The 14,289-nt window shown below is 45.2% G+C and overlaps 1 long non-coding RNA gene across 1 annotated transcript; it reads right to left on the bottom strand.

The window, feature by feature from the left end:
* Positions 1-907: 907 nt before the first annotated feature.
* Positions 908-4,719, bottom strand: LOC131402085 (uncharacterized). The gene is made up of 3 exons (XR_009218256.1): positions 4,613-4,719; positions 4,196-4,263; positions 908-969 (listed from the first exon to the last, which is right to left on the bottom strand). It is a non-coding gene; the product is annotated as an uncharacterized LOC131402085 (long non-coding RNA).
* Between the last annotated feature and the right edge of the window lie 9,570 nt (positions 4,720-14,289).

Here is a 14,289-nt window from a genome sequence, read left to right as displayed (position 1 = left end):
ACTACTGGTGCTGAGCACGATGCAGTCTATACAGAAAGTCACAAATAATAATGAACACCTGAAATTACACAATGTTAAAACCCTTTATAATTTCAATAAAATAATTAAAAAAGAAAAAATAATTCAGTCTATTTTATGGTTGAATAGTATTCCAAGGTGGGGATATACCACACTTTGCATATCCGTTCACCAGTAGATGGACATTTGTGTTGTTTTCCGTTTTTGTCTACTATAAATAGGTTGTTATCAACACGTGTGTACAAGTCTGTGTATAGACATATGGGTTTATTTCCCTTGGATGGATTCCTAGGAGAGGAATGGCTGGGCAGACGTATGTAATTATTAAAGACACATCCAAGCTATTTTTCACCAGCACTCGATGAGAGTTTCAGTGACTTGACATCTTCAACAACACTTGCTATAGTCAGTCTTTTTAATTATAGACATTCTCAAGTGTGGTGGAATCTCATGATGACTGTCACTTGGATTTCCCCAATAACGCATGTTGTGAAGGAGAAAGCAAGACACGCACAGACTGGGAGAAAACATCTGCAAAACATATCCCTAGAAAAGGACGTGTATTTATAATATATAAAGAGCTCTTGCAACCCAATAGTAAGAAGACAAGCAGCACGTCATGTCTAACCAGGAGACAGCAGGTCAGGCCTGTATAAGCACCAGGAGTCCCACCAAGAAGATGAGGATGAGGGCCCAGAAAAGGAGGTTTGGGGAGACAAGTGGTGGGGTGAACCACCTTCTGTCATCGCCCGAGGACTCCTGCTGACCCCACTGTGCCTCAACCATCCTTGACAAGGTTTGGTCAACTTTCCTCATCATCCAAAAACCTGTTAACCTGGTTCTCTTGGATGAGGCACAGGATCAAGATACTCGCCTCATACCCTGGGCTGGGGCTTCCTGCAGGCTTACCAGGCTTCACAATCAAGGTGTCATCTCTGTTGGGAGTATATTCTGGAAGTGAATAAAATGGAGAATGCATGTGAGTGTGTTTCACTCTTTTTAATATAACTTTTTAGACACACAGAAAAATAAAGGGAACAGTCTCATAAACATCCATCATCTAGATTTACCAATGTATATTCCATCCAATTAAAACAATATTTCATCAATGTATAAATTATTAACACTTGCCACACTTGATTCATCCCACGTATTCAATGAAATATTAAAGTCAAGTAGACATCATGATGTTTCACCCCATTTTAGTTCCATCTCTAAAAAGTGGGCACACTTTGCTACAAAATCCAAGGCCATTATCACAGAACAAAAGTGTAATTAATTAAACCAAATTCATACATCTGGGCACAGATGAGTTAATTTGAATGGACTTTCTTACGACAGCCATGGGGAGAATAGGTCATCACTGTTGGCAAGCCTATGGGATCTCTCTAAATTTGTAAATTCACACTGAAAAGTGTTCTTCCGTGCCTAGGAACACATCATCCCCTTCTCCTTTATCTATTTGCTTAATATTCATTTTCTAGGATTAACCTACAATGTAATTTCCTGCAGGAAGTCTTTTCTGATTTCCGCCTGCAAGTATGAGTTCGTTCACATCAAATAATTGATAAGTTTCAATTCTCTATTCTTGTTATTGCCAGCTATAACATAAACTCCAGGAGAGTAAGACACACAGCATCCAGTGGGAATGAGTGGAGGGGTGCAGGTCCCCCTATGTGTACCTCTATCCAGACAACCACTTAGAGGTGTGCTGTCTCATATGCAGCAGCAACAAGTCTCTTTTTGAATTAAAATTAACTTTAGTTAAATAAAGTAAAAATTCTAGTACCTCAGTAACATTAAAAATCAGTAACAATATAGACGAGTCACAATATCATCCTTCGAGCACTCAACAGTCACATGTGGCTATGCACTGGACAGCACAGATATAGAACATTCCACCACTGCAGAAAGTTCTAGAGCATTGGTGCTCATCTAGAGTGGGACTTGGCAAACTATAACCTGTGGATCAGGAAACAGATCCACCCCCAAACCTGCAAGTCTGCTTCACACACAGCTGGAGGCCCTCACTGACCATCTGGCCCAGTGGCTTTCAGTGCAGAGATAAGGAAACTAATGTCCAGAGAGGGGCGGTGACTAGTTTGAGGTCACAGAGATGTCTAGGAGAAGGTGAGGGCCACCTATATTACACTGGTGTCTTTTTCTCTCTCTCAATGGTGGGGAAAGACTGGGGGACTGTGCCACCACCTGCCAGCCTGAGAAAGTTCAATGCTCTCTCAGCCTCAGGTATCCAGAGTCCCCAGAAATGCCTCACTTCCTTTCCCAATGACCAGGGAGCCTGACCATCCCCAAGGACACTCTTCCTGTCCAGGGTCAAGTTCTGCAGCTGGGTACCATTCTGGGTCAGCCACAGGAATCCTCATAGATGGCAACTCTGTCCAGTCTCTGTGCCAAGGTGGCAAGGTACACAGGGAGTCCACTCCAGTGTAGTTACTGTGGGGGACAGACCTGGAAGGGCACAAAGGATGAACAAGGGTGTCTGGAATTCTACCTTGATTTTAGATACCCTGCTTCTGGGTCCTGTCCAAAAGAACTTTCTGCAGTAATGTAAACATTTGTCTGCACTCCCAAATACACTCATTATTAGCCCCATGTTGGTATCGAGCACTTAAAATGTGGCTAGTGTGTGTGAGTGAGGAACTGAATTTCTCATGTAATTTAATTTCAAGTACGTAATATATAAGTAAATAACCACAGGGAGAACATTTTTGAAACTTTGGAGTAAGGACTTTTGAAAATGCATAAAAACAATGAGAACACTGGTAAAAATGGTCAAAATCAACTTTTCAGAAGCCTAGAAATTAATCAAAGGCCTGTGAGATTTTGAGGAGGGTTTAGTGAAGACACACGGTGGAATCTTGATAAAGGTAGCAAATTTTGCGGCACTATAACTTTCGCTATTCCCATCCTGCTCTCACAATATCCTCCATAACTTTGAAAACCATCAGTCTTAGAACCATGGTAGCTGAGACAACCATCAGCCAAGCAGCCATAATGGGTTTAGAGTTCTAAAAAGAACCATCCCCATCGAACTGTCACTAGCTGACCTGCCTGGCAGCTCCCTGAAAAAGCCCCATGTTAAGGGCTTGTCCTTACTTGACTCAGAGCTTGCCCAGGGTGGAATGTAGGTCCCCAGGTACTTGGTAAATACAATCAGCGCTAATTGTTTTCTATTGTAGTGGCCTGAGGGAGTGATTCCAGCTGAGGCAGGTAAGAGGCGAGCCAAAACCTTGGAGGAAAAATTGGAGGAATGAGATGTCCACGGGGGGCTTTGAAAGCTGCAGTGTATTTGCGGACATCTAGAAGACCACAAAGGCTCAGGGATGTGGCAGGCCCAGGACAGACTTGAGAACATCTTAATCTCTCACCTCTAGTTGAAGGGTTGTCTTAATATCTGAAAACTTGATTATATAATACACCATATTAATAGACTAAGGACCAATACCACGTATTTTCAACCATATATATAGAAAAGAATTTCACAAAATACAATGCCCTTCATGCCTAAAAAAGAAAACACTCAACAAATTAGGAATAGAAAAAAACTTTCTCAACTTATAAATAGCATCAATGAAAAACCCAAGGCTAACACCATGTTCAATGTGAAAGACTGAAAATTTCCCCCTAAGACAGGGACAAGACAAAGATGTCTTCCTTCATCTCATATGTTAATAACAGGTACTACAGGTTCTAATGAAGGCAATTAGGCAAGAAAAAGGAATAAAAGAAACCCAGATTGGAACGGAAGAGGTAAAACTATTAGTTTTGCAGAGGAGAAGACATTGTATATACAAAAACCTAAAAAATACAACCACCCCCACACACAATATGTGAATCGTATCCCAACGGTGTATAAAAAATTTAAATTGCCCCATGTGGTTAGTGGCTTCACTATTGGAGAGCACAGTTAGACTGCTGATATTTGTTGAAAGTCTCCAGAAGAGGAGGAGGAGGAGGATGCTGGAGGTTGGTGGCCTCAAATGTTAATGCTTTTCTCAACCACCGAAAACCTATGGATGGAGATGGTAGGATTAGCTGACAGGGATGTGGGGCAGAATGGGCACCATGTAAGTGACTTCCAGATCAAGGATGTGTCACGGGAGCTCAGAGCCATCAGCCATCAGCTCAACCAATGCTTCCAATCTCCTCAACCTACATCAAGTCGGTGACCAGGCAGGAGTGGAATATGTCTCACAGCTGGCTGCCTCTGTAGAGCTTGGTGACCTAGAACAAATGGGAGGGAGAGTGGCTGAGACGGATGTCTCCTGTGGACGCAGGGGGCCACTGGAGCCAGTGAAAGATCACAGATCTTGGGGCAAGGGAGACCTGACTTCAAATTCTGGCTCTGCCCCTAACACATTGTGTGACCTTAGGCAAAATACTCCCCTTTCTGAGCTTCAGTTTACCTACGTGAGAAATGGGGAAGGCAGCTAGGACATCACCTCTGGAAAGTGAGAGAACCCAGACAAGCAGGGAAAGTGAAGAATTGAAACAATAATGTAACAGATGTAAGTCAAGCAGAGGAATGAGGGTGCTCTCAGGGCAAGGAGAGACGGGAGAGGGGAGACCCCACCTGGTCCTGGGTGTCTCTCTGCAGGGCGGTGTACTCCGAGGATGTGAGCTCCGGGTTGCTGAGGTTCCAGCTGATGCTGCGGAAATGTAACTGGTGCTCTCTCTGCATGCATAAACTCCAGGGTGCAGAGCCTGGAGACACTGAGAGGAATAGCAGACAGGTGGAGACTCTCAGCTCCCAGCACAGAGGCATGGTGGCCGACGGGGTCAGGGTGGTGGGTGCAGACAACGTCCACACTGGTGGCTGCCCCATCCTTCTCAGTCCTGGGGAGAGAGGGACGTGGCGAATCAAGAGAGAGGTCCTGAATCCTCTGGGGTTTGGGCCATAACAGGAAGGAGGAAATGGGAGGTGAGTGAGGAAACTGAGAGAGGGGTGGTCACAAAAGTGGTCATTAGGGGCAAGTGCTCAAGGGAGGGCCTTACCTGAGGGAGACCAGTCTGACACTCAAGGAGAAGGAGCCCAGGCTTCTCTTCTTGAACAAGGATCCAGCTGGGGAGGAAGGAGGAGGAGGATGAGCAGGAGGGACAGGGGTTGGGGGAGGGGCTGGGTGGGATTTAACCCACCAGGAGCTGCTGGGACCAGGGTCTCACCAGGCTCTGCAGGACACTCTCAGTGGAGTTGAACGTGGCTGAGCTGTTGCTCCTGTCTGATGAATACCAGAAGGTGGAGATGGTGACATTGACTGTGAGGGTCTTCAGGTTGTGCCCCAAAGCTGCAAGACGAGAGGAAGAGCGATGGCCATCACTGAGAGCTGACCTGAGACCACACCAGAGTCCTGCATTCATTATCATCTGTCGTCTTCTCTCACAGTGGCACCACCACCCACCCGTGTGGTCACCCAAGTCAGAACCAGCATATCTGCTCAGCTCCTCCTCACTCCCTGTAACACCCATTCACCTTGCACACTCGTCCTCACATACACTCCATCCCTGTCCCAACTCAAATCTTAACTTCCTTCACCCAGACCAACACCCCAGCAGGCACAGTGGATGCTCTGTCTAAAGGATGTTCTACATGGACTACTACAAGAATCTTTCTGAAATGAATACCTCACTAGGGCCACCACTGCTCTAGTACCACCCATGGCTCCCTATGGCCTTCAGTGTTTAGTTCAACATTCTTGACCTGGCACTCAAGGCTCTACTCAATCTGGCTCCTGCTGATATTTCAGTCTCATTTTATCCATCTACTGCGACTTAAACTTCATGCTTCACGCAACCCAAATTCGTTTCAATTCTCCCCATATGGCATGTTGTTTCTGGCTGGAGTCTTTGCTCATGGATTCCCCTCTGCCAGGAAAACTCTTCATCCTCTATTTGCCAGGGTCCATCCTACTCATTCTTAAAGACTCCATTCAGGTGAACCTTTCACTAGCAAGCTCTTCCCTTCCAAATTATGCCAGGTGCCACTCCCTGAATCCTCCCACATTGTGTTATAATGGTGTGTTAATTCACAAGACTAGGGGCTCTCTGAGGCCTGACCTTAGGACTGAATCATTGGTATAATATTTGTGATCAGCATGATTGTCCTAAAACCAGAATTTCACACCCTGTCTTCCCAGCTCCTGGATCACAACTGGCTGGTAGGGGCTGGAGAGCTTCTCTTGCGAAGGAAAAGGCACCCCCAGATACCTGTGGTGGCTTCTGGTGGCACAGGTGTTGATCAAGTATGCAGGGATGTGGTGGCCGGCTAGGGAGCTGTGGAGAGGGCTGTCATCAGGGAGGGACAGAGTGGGAGGAGCTTCCAGGTTCACCCATGCTCCAGCAGTGGCTGTCCCAGGACCACCATTCACAGGTGAAGCATAAATGAGAGTGAGGGGATGGGTCCCTGTGTGAGTAGAGGGATGAGCAAGCCTGTGGATGAGAGAGTGAGATGGGTGAATAAGAGAGACTGAACACAGAGGAAAGAGAGATGGACGGACAGAAAACTGGACAGACGGATATGATACCTGGAAAAGGAGGACCAAGGGCGGGGCTTCAGGAGAATAAAAGTGAAAACCATGTGGGGTCAGAATGTGGTGGAGAACATGTCTGTGTCTAAGGCTTTCTCACCCTGGGCTGGGAATCTCCACCAGAACCCAAGAGAGAGAGAAGGGATGAGTTAGGACCCTTCCAGGTCCTTCCCTCACCAAGCACAGCGGGTGAAGGAGAACAAGTGCTCCCCAACCCCAAATGCGATGAGACCCAGGACATCAGGGCCAGGAATACTCACTGGTGGTAGTCGGGGCTGCGGCTCCATAGGTATAACCTGGGGAGAGAAGGCGAGAGGAGCTGAGCGAGGGTTGGGGTGAACATAAAGGATTAAGGGTGAGGGAGGATGTAGGGACGTTTGAGGGAAAAGCAGAGGGAAAAGCAGAAAGGAAGAGGGGAAGGGTGTTCAGGGAGGTGTCAACGAGGTGGAAGCTGGCTGAACCCAGCGGTCACACCGTGATGAGAAGACTGAACCCTGACCAGAAGGAGAGAGAGATGGATCAAAACTCACTTTAGAGCAACGGAGGCAACACAGAACTTTGACTGGCAGAGAGAGCATGGCTGTAGCCCAGCCCCTCATCACTGATGTAGAAGCTGTCCCGGTCCAGGGTGAGAAAAACAAGGTGGGTGACGCCCAGGTTCTCATGGCTCAGCTCCCAGTAGAGTCGCTCTCTGTCCAGCCCGGGACCTGCGGGGCTCAGAGTGGAAGGTGCAGACGGTGTCCACCCCGCTGGCTGCCCCACCCTTCTCAAGCCTGGTGGAGGAAGAACATGGGGCTGTGCAATACTGAGCAGGTGTCCTTCTGGGTGTGGAAAGTGGGAGAGTGGAAGGGAGGAAGCTGAGGGAGAGGCTGAATGGGCTGCTCTGATGTGTGGAGGGGCTCTCCTCGATGTCTCCCGTCTGAGACAACCCCCTCACAAGTAAGACCTGACTTCCTTTAGGATGCGGAAGGGGGCCTGTGAGTGGCCAAGTGGGGTGAACACACAGACCTGGGTGAGGGGACGCCTGCAGGTCTACACGGACAGCAGCGAGGAGAAAAGTCAGTGCCCTGCGCCATCTGACACATGCAGGCAAGAAAGTACCGTTACATTCTCTCGGTTCTACACTCCAAGGTCTTTTCTTTCTATTTCTTTCCTACTCCACAGCCATCACCGAGACCTAGGGAACAATCATCTCACTCGTAATCTTCTTCCCAACACCTCCTGCCTCATAAGTATTCAATCTTAACCCTCAGGTACATTTTAACCAAAGTGCTTAGACCAAACGCCAATCACATCAGCCATCTGTTCGCATCTCTCCAGAGTGTTCCCACTTGTCTTAGAACAGAGTCCCAAGTCACGCCTGACCTGATCCAGCCTGTCCCCCTCGCTGTTCTGGCTCACACCTCTCCCCCTGTGTTGACTCCGCTCATCCATCCCTCTTCTCAGTTCATGGACACAACAGGCTCTCTGCTTCAGGGATGTCCTCATGTGGGTCCCTCTGCCTGAAACGCTCTCTTGAACATACTCCCACACCCCCACTCCAGTCTACCCTTCAGACCAGCTAAATCCAGTCCCAACTCTAGCTCTCAAGCTAAATATCAGTCCTTCTCAAGAGGGCTTCCCTGCCCCCTCAGGTTGAGTCCCCTTGAGCCAAACTCCCACATCACTCTCATCATTAACTGTCTAAAATCCAAATTCCCAAATACAATATAAATTCCATGGAGGTGGGACAAGGTCTCTCTGGTTCTCCAGGAACCCATGCATGTGGTCCAGGGCCTGGCTTATGAGATGAGGAAACATCCTGGTTTGTCTAGGACTGCCCTGGTTTGAACACTAAACATCCTGTATCCTGGAAAACCCATTCGTTCTGAATAAACGAGGATGGTGGGTCACCATAAATTATACACTCAAAGACTATCTATTGCATGACAAGCACATATTCCCCTCAAGAACGTTACAGGAAAGCTAGAATGAAAAAGGCACACACACACACATACACAAACACAATTAGTAGAGGCCAACAACTAAATACAAAATCATTTAACAAGATTCTCTGCAACATGAATCACCAGACTGTTCTTCCAGAAAAGATTCAAGAAACAAAGTTAATTCCCTTTAGAAGGCAAGGTGGTGAGGACAGTCTTTTTGGAGACTAGTGCCCTTCCCTTCAATCTACAGTGTTGCTTAGTATTTCTCCAAATGATTTGAAATGTCATAAAGAAAAAAATGCTCAAAATAAATCTGGCTACTGGTAAATTCAATTTTAAATTTGTTATTAATACAAAGTTCCAATCATCTTTTTCCCTGAATGCTCCTTTATTTCAAATTTTTGTGGAGGATTTATAGGACTTTAGAAGTCAAATTGAATGGGTCGTAGGAATGTTGCTGAGTATCCCTGCTAATATTTCCTGGGATGTCTTCTAATACTACATACACACGCAAAACATTTCTGTATTTATATTATATATAAATTCTGACTTTTGAGTATTATGCAAGTAAATCTATATTTTCTACTATAATACACATTTGCAGTAATTTACATTTGTTTCATGTGTTCTTATTTGCATGTAACTGTACTTACTGAAATATTTACCACACAGAACCACCACAGCTTACCATCTTTCCATCCAACAAACATCAATAATTTTTCTCAAGATACCCTCACTCTCAGTGACACCATGTGGTGACAACCCGAGCACAGGAAAGCCCACTGGCAGGTCTTCGGCACAGCGGAGGCTGCCAGAACCTCTTGGTACCAAGTCCACAGCGTACGCACCTGGTCACACAGAAATCCATGGATCAACGAGGACGGGTGGACCCTGAGCCTGTTTTCACCTCAAACTTGAGCTCCACGGATGCTTTTGGTGTCTGAGGGGGGAAAATAAGGCGCATACAAGCTTTTGAGGCCTTTTATAGGGTGTTGGATGGAAAGGCCACCCCATTCACTTTTCTTTTTTTTGTGTTTACTGATTTAATTGTAAGTGTTGGCTGTGACTGGATTTTCCTGATTCCTATCCAGCCACCTGCTGCCCAAGATGGGAGAAAGCAGCTTCGTGCTGTGTGCACTTGAGTCGCTCAACTCACTTGGCTGGACAGAGACTTTTTGGTGACTCTGGACCCTTTAAACAAGCTTGTCATTTAGGGACTTTGTGACTCGCTGACCTGTCAACATTTTCCACACGTCATTCAGGGCTCGGGAGATTTTCAGGCCTGGAGCAGATTTCCCAACCTTGGCACAACTGACATTTGGGGCCGGATAATTCTCTGTCGGGCCGCCCTGGGCCCTGGAGGACAGTGAGCAGCATTCCTGCCTCCCCCTCTAAACGCCAGGAGCGCCCCCATTAGTAACAACCCAAACACCGCCTCCAAAAGCAGCTAAAGCCCCCTGGGGACAAAATCAAAAGGAGGACGGTGACGAGGAGTCTGAGGAGAGGATGGCGGCATCCGAAGCCAGGAGGAACAGCAGCCTCGGGGGCCCTGAGCAAACAGCCCAGGTGAAACGGGGGCTGTGTGGGGATGGAGGGACGCCGGGCCCTGACGGGGCTGCCCAAGGACCAGGCCCCTCCCTGGACCCCTACCCAGCCGGGACTGCCCGCCACTCACCGCGCCCCGCCCCTGAGGGCGAAAGTCCACGGGAATCCGGTTGGAGCCCACAAGACGGGACACACCGCGCAAACACGCCCCATCCATCCAAGGCCCCGCCAGCACTTCCGCTTCCTGTCTCGGGCGGGCATTCGAGGAGGACGAAAGTTTGGGGGCTGCAGTTGAGGCGGCGGGCTGGTCGGGCCTGGCACCCCGGCCTCGGGGGAGGTGTCTAGCTTCTAGAGTGAGTGTCAAGCTGGAAAGCGGGCTGGGTGAGCACCAGGGACAGGGACAAAATCTAGGGGCGTGGCTGTGTGCGGGAACCAGTTCTAACCGTGGGCTGTGGGTGGGGACAAGGGTGTGAGTGACACCAGGCCCAGGGGGCGGTTCTGTGGATGAAACAAGGGCATGGGAGGGGCAATGATCCAGGACCAGGCTGTGGGCGTGGGCCAGGCTGTGGGCGGAGCCAGGCCCGAAAGTTGTGGGCGGAGACCAGTTCCAGGGGCGGGAAGAGGCCGGGGTTGGGCTGGAATAAGTCAGGCAGACTTCACAGGGGGAGGAAATCAGCTCCACGTGCCGGGCTGGAGGCGGGGCTTTCCGTGGACACCTAGACTGCACAGGTAGCTGGATGTTGAACAGCTGTTCTTCAATCCTTTCCCCACGTTTATACAGCCTAATAGAATGATGTGCCTATATTTAGAATTCTAAATTTTTGTGCTTGTTTGTTGTTCTTAATTTCGTTTAAAAATTGGATCATATATTCACATTTCTCTACAACTTGCAGTCCCAAGCCAGTAGATAAGGATATAACGCTATTTTAATTTTAAAAATCTGGGAGGAGGGAGGCCAATACGTCGAAGATGCACGTATAGGAAAACTTCAAAGAGTGGTGCAAAGTCAGTAAAATATTCTCCCTCTACCACTGTCCCCCAGTCCTTTTTCACAGAGATAAACATCCTTTTCTCCTCTATCCTTCCAGACATACTGTGTATATGTGGGCCTGTATATATGTTCAAGACCAAAAGGGATGTCCCCAAGCAAAACCTGAAGCCCATGAATTGTCTCATGCATCAGAAGTTACTGAGAACAGATTTAAGTTTCTGGTGGAAGGAGATGAACCAGTGATGAATCCATAGGAAGACAACAAAGAAACAAGAGAATTTTACCATTTAAACGGTCAAAGGAAAAAGTGAGAAAGAAAATGTATTCATACAATCTGACGTAGCACATCTCTGGATAAGATTCATATGCTATAAAATGGTAAACACTTATGTCATAAAACAGTAGACATTGAATTTTGATTTATCCTAATTCATTAAATAGTTATATTGAGAAAGGGGAATTATGTTTTTTTTTTTTTTTTTTTTTTTTGTGAGGAGATCAGCCCTGAGCTAACATCCGCCAATCCTCCTCTTTTTGCTGAGGAAGACGGCCCTGGGCTAACATCTGTGCCTATCTTCCTCCACTTTATATGGGACGCCGCCACAGCATGACTCACCAAGCAGCGCGTCTGTGCGCGCCCGGGATCCGAACCAGCGAACCCCGGGACTCCGCAGCGGAGCGCGCGCACTTAACCGCTTGCGCCACCGGGCTGGCCCCGGAATTATGTTTTTAACATATGTAAGAACACTTCATGCTGGATTTTTCAGAGAAAGAAGAAACTATAAATACTCAAAAGCTGAAAAATGAAAAAGCTGTATGAGTAGCTAATTTAGAAATACAGATTTTCAACCAGAAAATTAAAGAAGTTGTTTTTGGAACCAGAGTCAAGAGCGGGGAAGGTAGCTTTTCGTTATAAGGCTTAAAGTATTATTTGAGAGATGTGCGTATAGACACACATACACACACACACACAGGAGCCTGAATTTGTATTCCATAGGGATCATCTAACTCTACAAAGTGTTTGTAAAAAGGATTCACTTTACAACAGTAGAACGTATTTTGAAAACTACAGACTTCAAGCATAAAAAAAGCTGTCATCATCCCTGTGGAAAAATGAATAGGACATCACTTTCCCACCGACAGGGTGATAAGCATTTTACATACATTACTCTTGAGTATTTTCACAGCAACCCATAAGGAAGATGGTATTATCTATCTCCATTTTGCAGATGAGGAAATTGGTGACAGCATATTGCTAAAATTTTCATATAAGTTCTCAATAGATCTTGTTTTATGTTAAAATTGTTTACTGAATTTTCTTTTCATTAATAAAATGATATTTGCCATTATTACAAATAAGCAAAGGATGTGTAGAAACAATTTAGCAAAACGACAGTTTTCTTTTAATATAATTAAATATAGCAATCACTTTATTATTTTTCTGCTCTCTGCCTCACATCAAGGAAGATACTTCCTATCCTAAAGGCTTACTAGAAATCTCTACTAAAAATCAAGTATCAGGGAATACCCATATTACTAAAGTTCCTGAATACATGCGAAAAAGGCATTATACCAAATTTTTGTACAAAAATCTTAGATCATTCACGAACTGATAACAACACAAATCATGATTAGGCAAGGTGTTTCTGTAGAATGACAAATATTTAAACTTTAAACATTTGGAAAGGTAGTTCATTACAGTAACTAATGTGTATAAGAAGAATTTTTTCAAACTCACTAAGTGCCAGGAAATCGTTTGACAAAATGCACTGCAATATTATTCACAATAACCAAGAAATGGAAACTACCTAATTGTGAATCCGTGGGTGAAAGGATGAAGAAAATCTGGGGTATCCATACAATGGAATATTATTCAGCCTTAAAAATGGAGGAAATTCTGTATTCAGAATTGCTTGACCAGATCATTTCAGTAGCCATGTGTTTTCTTGCTTAGTCCCCTCTGGTCCATTCGCCAACCAGGAACCAGGGTGATCCTTTTACAGTGTAAGCACCATGACGTCTAATGTATCCCTAAAAGAGCTTTTGGAAGTAGACTGCCTGGGTACCAGCTGTGTGACCTTGGTCAATTATATAACCTCTAATATTCCTCATCCATACAATAGGGGTTAATAGTATTGTCTTCATAGCATCGTTGTGAGGATTAAATGAGGGAATACATGTCAGATGCTTAGAGTGCCTGGCACATGGTAAGGCAACATAAAAAATTTAGCTGTAATTATAACCAAATTAAATATTGTGATGGCCTATTAATTAAGTTGAACCATATGAAATTTCTAATATTCAACCATTTTGACCCATTTTATTGTTGAATAAATGATAAAACTCAGTCTAGGTAGGTTGCATAGAGTCAAAAAGGATTGTATAAATGAAAATATTATTAGAAAAAGTAAGCTGAAATAGATTGCTTTGCAATTTACAAAGCAGTTTCTCATACTTTGTTTCATTTAATCTCTATAGAATACTTTTCAGTGTATTATTAACACTGTCTCTGAAGGAGTAACTGACTTGCCCCAAATCACACCACATTAAATAACACAATTAGAGTGGAAAGATCATTTCGTGTATAAATCCTATATGATATTTTGTTTCCCCTTCATAATATCATCCGTCCTCTCAAGAAAGTGATGAAATAATGTTGATTCATAGGAACTTAGTCTTAAAGAGACATACTCTCAGATGATAAACACTATGTCTTTGAAACAGGGGTGTTGCGAGAAGAAACTTGGGACCCATGCTTTCTGTATTTTCAAGTCCATGCTTAGAGTTCTGGGAAACAGTCAAAGAAGGGAAAGGGTGAAAAATAGTCCAGAATGAAAAAAGGTTGACGTATATGTAACTTTATTGATCACCTCAAGATTCTCTTTTTGTTTATGGTCTGAGTCACACTACTAGAATACAAATGCTCTTAAGGTAGATCACTGCTATCTTGAAGCAAGGGTAGGCACTGAGTAAATATTTATTAAATGAATGAAAGTGGCCTTGAATACACCTGCTCTTTACTCACCAGAGAACAGCCCCATACCAGGCAAATGGCATCACTAACAAAATTTTAAAAATCATATCCTTATTAGCTCGTAATCATGGATTCAAGGCTCCGATTTGTTTCCTACATGTAAGTCCAGAAGAATTCTGGTGTATTAAGGAATGTTTCCACAGCCTCACTGTAAAATAAAGCAAGACTTTTTGGCCCATTGATTGCTGGTTCCAGCAGGGCCCATCTCTATACTTACCTCTAAACAAT

This window comes from Diceros bicornis (assembly GCF_020826845.1).
Source record: "Diceros bicornis minor isolate mBicDic1 chromosome 30 unlocalized genomic scaffold, mDicBic1.mat.cur SUPER_30_unloc_1, whole genome shotgun sequence".
NCBI classification, from domain to species: Eukaryota; Metazoa; Chordata; class Mammalia; order Perissodactyla; family Rhinocerotidae; genus Diceros; species Diceros bicornis.
Note: the sequence above shows the minus strand (reverse complement) of the source record. Positions and strands in the feature narration are given on the sequence as shown.